Raw genomic sequence first — 13,433 nt, 5'->3', positions numbered from 1 at the left:
AGAAATAATACACTTCAAAAAATTTGACTGTTTAAAAAGATGATTCTTGCACCAATGTATAGGATGAAACAGATGAGCAAAAGTATAGTCTGGGAGACAGATCAGGTTGGGAGCTGTGTAGGGCATTTTTTAGGAAATAGTCACATTGCAATAAAAGACAGTGCATGGGGAAGTGTCAAAATATTTACCAACGAAATAAATTGTATGACATGTACTTAGCACAGGTCTTGGCACAATAAACTATATGTCATGTACTTAGCACAGGTCTGGGATTACAGAAACATTTATGGGCCATTATTTGTGTTGTTATTATTATGTCATATTTATTGGGTTTAAAAAATATAGAGGTATGGGATGCCTGGGTGGCTCAGTCTGCTAAGTGTCTGCCTTTGGCTCAGGTCATGATCTTGGGTCCCTGGGATCCAGCCCCGCATCGGGCTCCCTGCCCAGCGGGGATTCTGCTTCTCCCTCTGCCTCTGCCCCTCCCCCTGCTTGTGCTCTCTCACTCTCTCAAATAAATAAATAAAATCTTTTTTAAAAATATAGAGGTATAAAGAAAGTAAGGAGTTTGGTCTGTTATTCTGCAGGGGAAAAGAAGGAAAACCAAACACTAACTAAAAGAGACATGAAATAGGAGAGCCAGATGTTTATTTGCTTCCATTGTTAATTAAATTCCTGAGCTTTGGTTAAGTAGAAAGATCCTGTATTTGTTTCTAGAAAATCCTGTAGGAATAAGACTAGTCTGCAAATCATCTCAAATCATCTTCCTTACAAAGCTTTGGGTATCATCACCCAGGTCCTAAGTAAAGTAGCACTGGGAAAATTGGTCATGATGGAATTAATTCTGTTGGGGCCAATGACACAGAGGAGTTACTGGTCCTGAAGCTCCAGAACCTCTTCTTCTTTTTTTTTTTTTTTTTAAGGATTTTATTTACTTATTTGAGAGAGTGAGAGAGAAATTGAGAGCACATGAGCAGGGGCAGAGGGAGAGGGAGAAGCAGACTCCCTGCTGAGCAGGGAGCCCACCATGGGGCTTGATCTCAGGACCCTGGGATCATGACCTGAGCCAAAGGCAGATGCTTAACTAACTGAGCCACCCAGGTGCCCCAACTTCCTGTGATATTTATAGGTATAAAAGAATTTCAAGTCCTCAAGTCCTATTAGAGCTATATTCCTCTTGTGCTTAAATTCGACTTGCTTGTGTGTCTTAATAAAGTAATTTAAATAACTATTCGTATCCCTTGTTTCACAAATTAAGCGATATTCGGCTATTTGTAACCCTTGAAAGTTTGGAGCTGGAAGAACTTTTGGAAAATATTTCCTGAGCCGAAGGCAGACACTTAACCGACTGAGCCACCCAGGCGCCCTTCCAGAACCTTTTCAACATGAAAGTTATGCAATATCTCTGGCTGGGATCAGGAGTTGTATAACCTGGCAGGTAGAAGGGAATTTTTAGGTGACCACATATGCCAGAAGTCCAACTGCCAGGTTCTGTAGAAGCTCTAATACTTCATGACATCTCTTTTATCATTTACTTAATATATTTTGTTAAAAATTATAATACCTTCTTTAGCTTTAGTAGAAGCAAAATTAGGATACGATTGGAGATTAATGTGCTGTTTTAATCATTTTTAATTTGCATTAAAATAAATGCATAACTATTTAAAAGACAGGGTTTGGGAATTACCTAAAATCATCTTCCTTACATGGCTTTGGGTAAGGTCACCCAGGTCCCTAGTAAAATTTTAGTTGCCAAACATGAAGTTCTGGTTTGACCACCTTTGGAAGAAGTCCTCCTAAAAGGGTAGGGCAGCCTTCTTCCTCTGCAGATTGGTAGTAGCAGCAGTGGTTTTAGGGAGGCTGGTTGGTTCTGAATTCCAGGTGACCAGCACAAGTCTGATGTCCAACTATAGAACATGATCCAGAATCTAGACTGGAAGCTGGTTTTGCAGGTATGGACTGAAAGTAGACCATCCAGTTGTACAACAAACACCCCCCTGCCCCAGATGTTCTAGAGGAAGAGGGGGTCACTGAAGTTGTGGTGTCATATCACTTGGCTGAGGCTGTGGGGGGTATAGCATGCTTTTGGGTGACATAGAAATAAACACCCTTTTATGCCTACTTTAGAAAGAGCTTTCATCTGGAATGGTTAAGAGTTTTATATACATTTTGGGATTTATGAAAGTGATTACAATTGACCCTTGAACAACAGGGGGGCTAGGAGCACTAACACATCCCCTCAAAAATCCACACATATCTTTTGACTCCCAAAAACTTAACTACTGTTGACCAAGAAGCCTTACCGATAACATAAGCATAACATAAACATACCAATGAACACGTAATTTGTATTTGGTATTATATACTGTATTCTTAAAATAAGCTAGAGAAAAGAAAATGTTATTAAGCAAATCATAAGGAAGAGAAAATACATTTACAATACTGTACTGTATTTGTAAAAAAATCTGAAGTGGACCTGCGTACTTCAAACGTGTATTGCTCAAGCGCCAACTATATAATGTTTTCCTGGTTTAACTCATTGATGTAATGCATTGTGACAGATGTCCTCATATCCCATTTTGTTTCTAAAGTTTTAATTGGCATTCTAATGCCTTTCTTGATGAAATCCCCACCAAATCACTCACGGGTAGAGGATTAGGAGCTTCTTGATTAGTGATTCCCAAGAAAGGGCTCTGAGATCAGCTAGTGTGGATTTGGATGCTGGTTTTACCACTTGTGCATTCCGGATGTACAAGAGACTTCACCACCTTGACCCTGTTTCTTTAACTGTAAAATCAGATAATATTAATAATATTAGAACCGGGCGCCTGCGTGGCTCAGTTGGTTAAGCAACTGCCTTCGGGTCAGGTCATGATCCTGGAGTCCCGGGATCGAGTCCCACATCAGGCTCCCTGCTCAGCATGGAGTCTGCTTCTCCCTCTGACCCTCTTCCCTCTCATGCTCTCTGTCTCTCATTCTCTCTCTCGCAAATAAATAAAATCTTAAAAAATAATAATAATAATAATATTAGAACCAACCTCCCAGAATTGTGATGAGGCATAAATGAAATCATTTTGTTGTGTTTAGCAGGTTGGTGTATTATTAACAAGTATTATATTAGTATTATTAGGTGTCATTGATGTTTTTTTACTTTATTATTATTAAAATGATGAAAGTACTCTTAGTAATAATGACTTATTAGAAAGAATATTAATAAACTTATTAGTAATGTAGGGGCCGGTAAACAGGTCACAGGTGTAACTCTCCCTTCCCTGTCCTCCCCTGAGGCTTTGTCCTGGGACAAGGCAATTATGGAAGTTCCCTGCTATCCGCTCCAACCGCCTGCCCCCCAGCCCTGCCCCTCGTACTTCTCTAGATTTTCTGCCACTACCATACTGAAGATGACAGCAGGGCAGAGCGGTCACTAGGATGAGGAAAACACAGTGGCTAAGGTACTCACTTCCAGCGCCAAATTTAAGGGACATATTCAGAACTCAAAATACACAGTACTGAAGCTTTTTTTAAAACTGTTTTGAATGATGCAATATTGAAAAAAATTAAAACACCAAAAAAAAAAAAATCCATGATGAACAAAATATTAAAATTTTAAATAAAAATAGGGTCAGGATTCCTGATTTTTCCCTTTTGCTTTAGCCTCCCATGTAGCACCTCATGACATTTTTATATTTAATCTTTTTATTTGGAAATTAAAAATTAATTAAAATATTTATCTTGATTACTGAGTTGGCGTCCCCTTAAATGTTGCAGCCAAGGTGAGCATCTCACGCCCCTCCTAGTCTCTGTAGTTGGAGAGTTTCAGAACTGTGGGGTAGGCCAGGAGGAGGAAGCAGTGAAACAGTTGGGAAATCGGGGAAGTTGGGCTGGCCACCTAGGCGTTGGGCGGGTGGTGAGAAGGGACAGGCCTGGGTGGGTGGGGGCTCTTGGGCACGTGGGCACATGCGCGTCGTTGGAAACCGGGCTGCGCGCTCTGGGTCCTCCCGCCAGCGGGGTAGCGCGCAGAGGTCTCAAGACCCCGAGGCGGAGAACGGCTGCGCTGCGGCTGCGGGGCGGTTGGGGAGGGCGTTGGGAGGTGGTTGTCTAGGAGGACCAAGCGCGCACACCTGAGCAGCGAAGGCGGACGGGGAGGCGCAGGTGTGGCGGTTTTGAGGTCTGTGTGGTGAGTGTTGGACCTCTCCGCCCCGGCATCCTCCCAGCCCTGGCCCGTCCTCCCCAAGTGCCCAGGCTGAGGCAGAGGGTGTTCCCCGGACTCCCCCATAGGTCAACCCCGCTGTCCGCATTCACGCGCCAAACTCCATGCCTCCAAACTCCCCCAAAACAAATACAAACACGAAAACCCACTGGAGATTTAGGGTTGAATTTTAACTGTTTTAATTAATTAATTAATTTTTTTTATGTTGGTTGTAGCTTAGTGGTTAGAAAGAAGATTTTGGGGAGCAACCGGTGGCTCAATCCGTTGAACCGCCTAGTCTTGGTTTCCGCTAGGGTTGCGGTCTGCGAGTTGTGAGATGGAGCCCGCTGGGGCTTCACGCTCAGTGGGGAGTCAGCTTGGGATTCTCTCCCTCTCCCTGGCCCCTCCCCCTGCTTGTGTGCTCTCTCTCTCTAAAAGAAATCAATCTTTTTTTTAAGATTTATTTTAGAGAGAGAGCACGGTGGGGAGGGGCAGAGGGAGAGGGAGAGAGAATCTCAAGCAGATTCTCTGCTGAGCGCGAGCCCGAGGGGGGGCTTGCATCCATCTCAGGAGCCTGAGATCGTGACCTGAGGGGAAACCAAAAGCCCAAAGCTTAACGGACTGCGCCACTCAGGGGTGCCATAAATAAATAAATAAATAAATCTTTTTTTTTTTTTTAAAGAAGTAGGATTTTGGGAGGTGCCCCAGCCTTGGTTTTAATCTGAATTTAGAGAAGTAGTTGACCTTTGCGAATCTCAGCTATAACGTAGGAATATCCTCTTACCCATCTCATGGGGTTTTTCTTTTTTTACACTGAGGAAAAAATGATTTCTATAATTTTATTTTTTATTTATTTATTTTTTCATTTCTACCATTTAAAATATTAGAACTCAGTGGCTTTTGTTACATTCACATTGTGGTGCCACCATTACCACTGTCTAATTCCAGAACGTTTTAGTTTGTTTAGAACATTTTTTAAAATGTTTTTTGGGGTTTTTTTAAAGATTTTTATTTATTTATTTGACAGAGAGAGACAGCGAGAGAGGGAAGACAAGCAGGGGGAGTGGGAGAGGGGGAAGCAGGCTTCCCACTGAGCAGCGACCCTGATGTGGGGCTGGATCCCAGGACCCCGGGGTCATGACCTGAGCCGAAGGCAGACGCTTAACGACTGAGCCACCCAGGCGCCCCTGTTTAGAACATTTTTTATCACCCTTAAAATAAACTCTGTACTCACTGAACAGTCACTTGCTATTGCTTCATATCTCCAGTCCCTGGTTACCACTAATCTTTCTGTCTCTATGGATTTGCCAATTCTGGGTATTTCACATAAATAGAATCATATAATATGTGGTCTTTTGTGTTTGGCTTCTTTTACTTAGCATAATGTTTTCAGGTTCTTGAGTGTTGTTATGTACTTCATTCTGCTTTTGGATATACCACATTTGTTTATCCTTTCATCGCTGATGAACTTTTGGGTTTCTACTTTTTGACTATCACCAATAATGCTGCTATGAACTTTAGTGTACATATTTTTGCATGGACATGTTTTCTATTATGTTGGGTATATACCTAGGAGTGGAATTGCAGGGTCATAAGGTAATTATATGTTTAACTTTTTCAGGAACTGCCAAACTTTTTCACAGTAGCTGTACCATTTTACATTCCTACCAGCAGTGTGTGAGGGTTCCTGTTTTCCACATTCTTGCCAACACTTGTTTTTTTTCCGTTAAAACAAGTTGTTTTTTTGTTTCGTTTTTTAATTAGCCATTCTAGTGGGTAAGTGGTGTCTCATTGTAGTTTCATTTGCATTTCCCTAACGACTAGTGATGTTGAGCATCTTTTTATTTCCTTCTTGGCCATTTATGTAATTTCTTTGGAGAAATGTCCATTTAGATCTTTTTGCTCATTATTTAATTGGTTTGTCATGTTGTTGAGTTGTAAGAGTGCTTTATATATATTCAGTATATGAAACCCTTATCAGATATATAATTTGAAAATATTTTATTCCATTCATGAGTTGTTTTTTTGTGTACTTCAATACTCAAAAGGTTTTGATTTTGATGAAGCCAAACTTATCTATATTTTTATTTGGTGTCCTAAGAATGCATTGCTACATCCAGGTTATGAAGATTTACTCCAGTATTTTCTTCTAATATTGTTTTAGCTCTTATATTTGTCTGTTTGATCCATTTTGAATTAATATTTGTACATGGTACAAGGCAAGAGTTCAGCTTTATTCTTTTGCATGTTGCTTATGCACTGTTTATTTGAAAGACTTATTTTGGGGTGCCTGGGTGGCTCATTTGTTAAGTGTCTGCCTTCGGCTCAGGTCATGATCCCAGAGTCCTGGGATCGAGCCCCACATCGGGCTCCCTACTCAGCGGGAAGCTGCTTCTCCCTCTCCCACTCCCCCTGCTTGTGTTCCCTCTCTCGCTGTGTCTCTCTGTCAAATAAATAAAATCTTAAAAAAAAAAGACTGTTATATCCTCATTGAATGAACTTGGCACACTTACTGAAAATCAGTTTACCATAGACGAATGGGTTTATTTCTAGACTCCCAATTCTATTCCCTTGATTTTTATATCTGTGCTTATGTCAGTACCATACTGTTTTGATTATTGTCACTTTGTAGGAACTATTGAAATTAGTAAGTGTGAGACCTCAAACTTTGTTCTTCTTTAAGATTCTTTTGGCTATCCAGGGTTCCTTGCCATTGCATATGAATTTTGGAATGAGTGTGTTCATTTCTGAAAAAAGGCAGTTGGGGATTGATTGATTCTATAGATCAATTTGGGGAGTGCTGCCATCTCAACAATATTAAATCTTTTAGTCCATGAACATGGGATGTCTTTTCATTAGATGTTCTTTAATTTCTTATTTTTCCCAGCTTTATTGAGGTATAATTGATAAATAAAATTGTAGTATATTTAAAGTGTACAACATGATGATTTGCTATACGTATACAGTGTGAAAGAATCCCCTCATTCAAGTTGACTAGCATATCAGTCACCTCACATAGTTGCCCTTTTGTGTGTGTGAGAGAGAACACTTAAGATCTACTGTCATAGCAAACTTTAATTGTACAATACAGTATTATCAAATATAGTCATATTATACATTAGATCCTCAGAATTTGTTCCTCTTGTAACTGGAAGTGTGTACTCTTTTACCAGTCTCTCCCTACTTCCCTCTACCTCTCAGCCCTTGGCAACCTAGAGATTACATAGAATCTCTAGATGGCTTTAGGCAGTATGGACATTTTAGCAATAATGAACTCAGGATAGCTTTTCCGTTTATTTGTGTATTCAATTTCTTTCATCAATGTCCTATAGTTTTCAGTGAATGTATCATTCATTTCCTTATTTAAATTTATTCCTAAGTGTTTTATTATTTTTGATGCTATTGTGACTAGGGTTGTTTTCTGTCTCTTTGTTGAACTTCTCATTTTGTTCTTATATTGTTGTTCTAATTCATTAAATTGTTTATCTGTATTCTCTGGAGACCTTTGAGCATCTTTAGAACATTTATTTTGAATTCTATCTTGGACAATTTTATTATCTCTGTTTGGGATCAGTTACTGAAAGTTTACTGTGTTCCTTTGGTGCTGTCATGTTTCTCCTATTCTTTGTGATTCTAGTAGCCTTGCATATGAGTCTGCATATTGGAAGAGGCAGTCACCTTTTCCAGACTTTATGGATCAACTTTGGTAATGAAAGACCTTCACTTGTTGGTGGGAGCATGCTGGAGTGTGTTGTGACACCGGGTCTAGTGATACAGGGTGCCAGGTACATATGGCTGCTCTGGGTCTGGGGGAACAGGATGTCTTTTTGGGGGTCCACAGCATTGGGGGTCAGCACTGCTGGAGTCCACAGCATTGACAACTGTGTAGCCTTTGGTGAGCACTGTGGGGGCTCACTTTTACTGCAAAGACTGCTGGGGTCCTCAGAGGCACTTCCAGATCTGAAGCTATGGGCCAGGACAGGCTTCGGTGGTGGCTGGAGCTCATAGTGTGTACATTCTTAGTTTGGGGGCCAGCTGCTGGTACCCATGCAGCGGCAGGGGGTGGTCGCAGACACACACCCGGTGGGGACCGGAGCCAACTGAGAATGCACTGACAGGTCCCTGACTGTTGGCATGCCCTCTGTGGCTAGGATCTCATGTCAAGTACTTACTGCAGTGGAGACTGGTGACACAAGTCTGGCTGTCTGGGTGCAGGTGTACCGCTGGTGGGGCTAGCTTCAGGTAAGCCCAGTGGTGCAGGCCAGTGACAGGAGACAAGACTGGAGCCGGGCCCACAAGAAGCTCTGGGGGCCCTGGCTGTCCATGTGCACTATTGTGGCTGCAGCATCTCCACAGCAGTGGAGGCCAGTGTTAAGAGTCAGGCCAGGGACATGCAGGTACACAGCTGAAGGGGCTAGCTGCAGATGAACCCAGGGGTGCTGGCCAAATCTGGGCCCACAAGCAGCCGTGGAGGCTTTGGCTGTTGGTGTACACTTCTGTGGCTGTAGACTCTTGGCCACAGGTATGCACACTTCAGTAGAGGCTGGTGATGGGAAATCAGGCTGGTGGCAGGCAGGTGCACAGCTGGAGGGGCTAGCCTCAGGTGTACACGGTGGTGGGGGTTAGTCACCCGGGACAGGTTGGCATCTTGTACTTGTGCAGCTACAGAAGCCTGGGGCTGGCTGCCAGTGTGGATCCTGGGATTTGGTGGGGATAGGGAGCCAGGGAGGGACTCAGGCATCTGGTGTTTATAAATGCAAATACCTGTGGGAGGAAAACTAGTGAAATCTGCAGGGGATCTGAAGTTGGTTGTGCTGGCCAGTGTTTTCTTCAATGGTGAAAGGTGCTGAGTTCCTTTGCAGAACAGGTCACTGAGAACCAGGGTCGCTTCTACTGCTTGACTGATACCGGTAGCCCCTGCCTTTCTTCCTTGTTACTAGCCATCTCTCTATGTGTCAACTTTGCTGGTCTCTGGATGGGGTGAAACATATTCAGGTCCTTTGTGTGGTGCACCAAAAGACTGGGGAAGCCTGTTGCTCACCTCGATCTCCCTTTCCATGGAGGGAAACTCTTTCTGGATGGGGTACTGCCTCTTGGTACTGAGCATTGCCAGCCTGGGGGATCAGGATGACGCAGACAAAATGAATCTGTTCTTCCTTCTCTTTTTCTGTGGTTATTCTCCAGTTTTTTGTTCCATTGTGTTCTTGAAGTTTCTTAAGTAGACCCGGGAGCAATCCCAGAGCTATTTTTTGTTCATGGATAGTTGTCTAATTGTTGATGTTGTGAGGGAATGGAGAGGCTAGGGTTTCCTACTTTGCCATCTTGGTGATGTCATTCCCTTTTTTCCTTTTTTCTTAATGTAGGCATTCATTACTATCAACTTACCTCTTAGAACTGCTTTTGTTGCATCCTATAAGTTTTGGTGTGTTGTGTTTCCATTTTAATTTGTTTCAGGATTTTTTTTTAAATGTAGGCTCCACACCTGGTGTGGAGCCCAACGTGGAGCTTGGACCCATGACCCTGAGATCAAGAATGTATATTCTTTTTATTTTTTTCTCTATAATGGTGTATCTTTTGTTCTTCATAACTCTCCCCTTTTGACCATACCTAAGTTTATGCTAATGAGGTGACTCTTCGCAGGCCCCTAGACAACTTCGAGATGGGAGCTGATCACAAGGGAATCAACTATGTGATTAGAGGGTCAGAACCCCCCAGGAGGGTAGGGGGCTGGAGAATAAGTTTATCAGTGGACATGGATTCAATCAATTATTACTTAATGAATCCTCAATAAAACTCTTGAACAATGAGGTTTGGAGAACTGTGTTGGTGAAGACAGTGTAGCATGCTGGGGAGGGCATGGAAGCACTGCGCCTCCAACCTCTTGCCCTATATACTTCTTCATCTGGCTATTCATTTGCAATGAACTATGATTTTTTAATTTTTTATTATTTTTTCATTTTGTTTATTTTTTAAAATTTTATTTAAATTCAATTAACATATAAAGTATTAGTTTTGGACATAGAGGTCAGTGATTCATCAGTCTTATGTAATACCCAGTGCTCATTACATCATGTGCCCTCCTTAATGTCCATTACCTAGTTACCCCATCTCTACCCCGTCCTCTCCAGCAACCCTCAGTTTTTTTCCTATGTTTAAAAGTCTATTATGGTTTGTCTCCCTCTCTAATTTCATCTGATTTTATTTTTTCTTCTCTTCCCCTATGCTCCTCCATTTTGTTTCTTAAATTCCACATATGAGTGAGATCATATGATAATTGTCTTTCTCTGATTGACTTATTTTGCTTAGCATAATACCCTCTAGTTCTATCCACATCGTTTCACGTGGCAAGATTTCATTTTTTGATGGCTGAGTAGTATTCCATTTTTTATATTTATATATATAAAACATATTCCTTATCCATTCATCTGTCATTGGACATCTGGACTCTTTGCATAGTTTGGCTATTGTGGACATTGCTGCTATGAACATTGGGATGCAGGTGCCCCTTTGGATCAATACATTTGTATCATTGGGGTAAATACCCAGTAATGCAATTGCTGGGTCATAGGGTAGCTCTATTTTCAACTTTTTGAGGAACCTCCATACTGTTTTCCAGAGTGGCTGCACCAGTTTGCATTCCCACCAACAGTGTAGGAGGGTTCCCCTTTCTCCACATCCTTGCCAACATCTGTCATTTCCTGACTTGTTAATTTTAGCCATTCTGACTGGTGTGAGGTGGTATCTCATTGAGGTTTTGATTTGTATTTCCCTGATGCCAAGTGATGTTGAGCACGTTTTCATTTGGATGTCTTCTTTGGAGAAATGTCTATTCATGTCTTCTGCCCATTTCTCGATTGGATTATTTGTTCTTTGGGTGTTGAGTTTGATAAGTTCTTTTTTTTTTTTTTTTTAAAGATTTTATTTATTTATTTGACGGAGAGAGACACAGCGAGAGAGGGAATACAAGCAGGGGGAGTGGGAGAGGGAGAAGCAGGCTTCCCGCCGAGCAGGGAGCCCGACGTGGGGCTCGATCCCAGGACCTGGAATCATGACCTGAGCCGAAGGCAGACGCTTAACGACTGAGCCACCCAGGCGCCCCGAGTTTGATAAGTTCTTTATAGATTTTGGATACTAGCCCTTTATCTGATACATTTGCAAATATCTTTTCCCATTCTGTCGGTTGTCTTTTGGTTTTCTTGACTATTTCCTTTGCTGTGAAGAAACTTTTCATCTTGATGAAGTCCCAATAGTTCATTTTTGCCTCTGTTTCCCTTGCTTTTGGAGATGTGTCTAGCAAGAAGTTGCTGTGGCCGAGGTCACAAAGGTTGCTGCCTGTTTTCTCGTCTAGGATTTTGATGGATTCCTCACATTGAGGTCTTTCATCCATTTTGAGTCTATTTTTGTGTGTGGTGTAAGGAAATGGTCCAGTTTCATTCTTCTGCATGTGGCTGTCCAATTTTCCCAGCACCATTTATTGAAGAGACTTTTTTCCATTGGATATTCTTTTCTGCTTTGTCAAAGATTTGTTGACCATAGAGCTGAGGGTCCATTTCTGGGCTCTCTATTCTGTTCCATTGATCCATGTGTCTGTTTTTGTGCCAGAACCATACTGTCTTGATGATTACAGTTTTGTAATTAAGCTTGAAGTCAAGAATTGTGATGCCACCAGCTTTGGTTTTCTTTTTCAACATTCCTTTGGCCATTTGGGGTCTTTTCTGGTTCCATACAAAGTTTAGGATTATTTGTTCCAGCTTTGTGAAAAAAGTTGATAGTATTTTGATAGGGACTGTATTGAATGTATGGATTGCTCTAGGTAGCATACACATTTTAACTATTTCTTCTTCCAGTCCATGAGCATGGACCATTTTCCTATTTCTTTGTGTCTTCTTCAGTTTCTTTCATGAGTGTTCTATAGTTTTCTGAGTACAGATCCTTTGCCTCTTTGGTTATGTTTATTCCTAGGTATCTTATGGTTTTGGGTGCAATTGTAAATGGGATCAACTCCTTATTTTCTCTTTTTTCTGTCTCATTGTTAGTGTATAGAGATGCAACTGATTTCTGTGCATTAATTTCATATCCTGCCACTTTGCTGAATTCCTGTATGACTTCTAGTAATTTTGGGGTAGAGTCTTTGGGTTTTCCATATAGAGTATCATGTAATCTATGAAGAGTGAGAGTTTGACTTCTTTGCTGATTCGGATGCCTTTTGTTTCTTTTTTTCTTGTCTGATTGCTTAGGCTAGGACTTTTAGTACTGTGCTGAACAACAGTGGTGATAGTGGACATCTCTGCTGTGTTTCTGACCTTAGGGGAAAAGCTCAGTTTTTCCCCATTGAGAATGATATTCACCGTGGGCTTTTCATATATGGCTTTTATGGTATTGAGGTATGTTCCCTTTATCCCTATACTGTGAAGAGTTTTAATTAAGAAAGGATGCTGTACTTTGTCAGATGCTTTTTCTGCATCTATTTAGGGGATCATATGGTTCTTGTCCTTTCTTTTATTAATGTAGTGTATCACATTGATTGATTTGAAGATGTGGAACCACCCTGGCAGCCCAGGAATAAATCCCACTTGTTCATGGTGAATAATCCTTGTAATGTACCATTGCATCCTATTAGTATCATGTTGAGGATTTTGGATCCATGTTCATCAGGGATATTGGTCTGTAATTCTCCTTTTTGGTGGGGTCTTTGTCTGGTTTTGGGATCGAGGTAATGCTGGCCTCATAGAAAGAGTTTGGAAGTTTTCCTTCTATTTCTATTTTTTGAAACAACTTCAGAAGAATAGGTATTAATTCTTCTTTAAATGTTTGGTAGAATTCCCCTGGGAAGCCATCTAGCCCTGGACTCTTGTTTGTTGGGAGATTTTTGTTCTTGTTGTTGGGAGATTTTTAAAAAAGATTTTATTTATTTATTTGACAGAGAGAGAGAGCACACACAAGCAGAGAAAGTGGGAGAGGGAGGAGAAGCAGGCTCCCCACCAAGCAGGGAGCCTGACTCAGGCTTGAACCCAGGACCCTGGGATCATGACCTGAGCCAAAGGCAGATGCTTAACTGACCTAGCCACCCAGGAGCCCCTGTTGGGAGATTTTTGATAACTTCTTCAATTTCCTTGCTGGTTATGGGTCTGTTCAGGTTTTCTATTTCTTTCTGGTTCAGTTTTGGTAGTTTATACATCTCTAGGAATGCATCCATTTCTTCCAGATTGCCTAATTTGTTGGCATATAGTTGCTCATAATATGT

Source organism: Halichoerus grypus, chromosome 6, assembly GCF_964656455.1.
Source record: "Halichoerus grypus chromosome 6, mHalGry1.hap1.1, whole genome shotgun sequence".
In the NCBI taxonomy this organism is placed as follows: Eukaryota; Metazoa; Chordata; class Mammalia; order Carnivora; family Phocidae; genus Halichoerus; species Halichoerus grypus.
The sequence above is the reverse complement of the archived record's forward strand: the minus strand, read 5'-3'. Positions refer to the sequence as shown.